General features: G+C 42.2%; 1 pseudogene; it reads left to right on the top strand.

Annotated features, from left to right (window-relative positions):
• Positions 1-944: 944 nt before the first annotated feature.
• LOC106733816 (high mobility group protein B3 pseudogene) lies at positions 945-1,540 on the top strand (annotated as a pseudogene).
• Positions 1,541-2,459: the final 919 nt, after the last annotated feature.

Below are 2,459 nucleotides of genomic sequence, written 5' to 3'. Positions count from 1 at the left end.
GGGCTGGAGCTGGGGCATGGGTCCCTGCCTCAGTGTCCCTTAGGTCAGGGCAGTGGAGATGGAAGTAGGTTCTGCTGTTGAGGTGGGGGCAGTCCTGGCTGACAGAGCTAGAGAGTCACTGGGCTTGAGGATGCTGGGACTGGAGCTGGGGTGGCAGTCCCTGCCGCAGTATCCCTTAGGCCAGGGGTCTGGCTATATTTACTTTTACTAATGATGAAACTCAAGTATTTTCTACTGTCAAAATATCTGCAATTTCATAATACTTATGGAAGAATTCAAACTATACTTATTCCTTATATGTCAGAAAAATGGAAGCATAATTTCTTATAACTTTACATATTTCATACTTGATAATACCACATATCCTTATAGTAATTGCTTGATTTTATATTTTATATGACAGCATATTTTTTTCTTTTTTTTGGAGAGGCTTTTGCTATAGGGTGTGTGCACTTGTGAGACAGACAGAGAGAGACAGAAAGACAGAAAGCAAGAAATCACTCCCCAGGAGGGATGGCCACACTGCAATCCCTTCTCCTCCATTCTCCTCTCAGGATCTTGGGCACACACGCACACAAGCCCAGTGTGAGTTTGAGCCACTGAGTCTGGGACTTGAACCATGGTCGACCACGTGGGAGTCCAGCGACATAACCATTACGCTAACTGCTGGTCCCAGAGAGCATATTTAAGTGTGTCCAATTGTGAAATTTATTACTGTTGAGTTCTCAATTTGTAAACTATGATTCTTTTTTGTCCTGCAATATATATCAGAGTGTGGTATTCTGATATTAGTCAATTCTTTGTACTTAATTGCACAGGTGTTTGAGTATGTTAAAAAAATTATAAAGAGGCGGCTCTCCTGGAGCCAGCTAGTGTGAGGCTGGGAAGTGCTGAGCCATGCATCATGCCCTGTGCTGCCCAGACTAGTGAATAATACAGGCAGGATGGCTAAAAGTGACCCTAAGAAACCGAAGGGCAAGGTGTCTACTTATGCCTTCTTTGTGCAGACCTGCAGAGAAGAACATAAGAAGAAAAACCCAGAGGTCCCTATCAATTTCACTGAATTTTCTAAGAAGTGCTCCAAGAGGTGGAAGACAATGTCTGGGAAAGAGAAGTCAAAATTTGATGAAATGGCAAAGGCGGATAAAATACGCTATGATTGGGAAATGAAGGATTATGGACCGGCTAAGGGAGGCAAGAAGAAAAAGGACCCAAATGCCCCCGAAAGACCACCATCTGGATTCCTCCTGTTCTGTTCAGAATTTCACCTGAAGATCAAATCCACCAACCCTGGCATTTCTATTGGGGATGTGGCAAAGAAGCTGGTTGAGATGTGGAACAACTTTAGTGACAGTGAGAAGCAGCCTTACATCACCAAGGCTGCAAAGCTGAAGGAGAAGTACAAGAAGGATGTTGCCAACTATAAGTCTAAAGGCAAGTTGATGGTGCAAAGGGTCCTGCCAAAGTTGCGCAGAAAAAGGTGCAAAAGGAAGATGAAGAAGACAAGGAGGAGGAAGACAAGGAGGAGGAGCATGAATAAAAACAAACTGTTGCTCTGTCTCCTTGTGAATTCCTTAGTGTAGGGGAGTGCCATAATCGCACCTCTCATTGGACGTGTGTCTATTGCTCTCATTAGTTTAAATTGCAGAATTTGATCACGATCATGTTGTCTCTCAAAGTGCTCTAGAAATTGTCAGTGGTTTACATGAAGTGGCCATTGGTGTCCGGAGCACCTTAAAACTGTATCAAAGTTGTACATATTTCCAAACATTTATAAAATGAAAAGGCACTCTCATGTTCTCCTCACTCTGTGCACTTTACTGTTGGTGTGACAAGGCATTTAAAGATGTTCCTAACATTTTTGTTTCCCTGAATTCGTAAGGTGGTGTTAACTGTATGGTTATTGGCTAGATATCGTGAGTTATCAACTGTACATATCTCTGGTCTGTAAAGAGAACAGAACAACCGTGACAAACTCTCCATGCTCCTGGCTTGGCAGAGGCTGCGGGAAGGGCGCCTGTAGGAGGGGCTGTGACTCAGGGCATGCACTGGGACTAAATGAATAAAAAAACAGAAGCCCTCTATCTGTTGCCTACAAGAAATTCACCTTATGGGTAAAGACATACATAGATTAAAAGTAAAGGACTGGAAAAAGATATTCCATGCAAATGGAAATCAAAAAAGGGCTGGCATAGCAAAAGAAGGGCATTATATAATAGTAAATGGGGTAATCCACCAAGAAGAATAACCCTTATGAGTATCTATGCAGTCTATCTCCTATAGACAGATCTTCTAGACAGAAAATAAATAGAGAGATACAGGACTTAAATGATACTATAAATGGAATGGGCTTGACAGATATCTATAGAACTTTCCACCCTACATCCACAACATATACATTTTTCTCACCCCGACATGGAACCTTTTCAAAGATAGATCATATATTAGGACACAAATCA

The sequence above is a fragment of the Tupaia chinensis genome, unplaced genomic scaffold (assembly GCF_000334495.1).
Source record: "Tupaia chinensis unplaced genomic scaffold, TupChi_1.0 Scaffold145225_1, whole genome shotgun sequence".
NCBI classification, from domain to species: Eukaryota; Metazoa; Chordata; class Mammalia; order Scandentia; family Tupaiidae; genus Tupaia; species Tupaia belangeri.
This window is presented reverse-complemented; position numbering and strand designations above follow the sequence as displayed.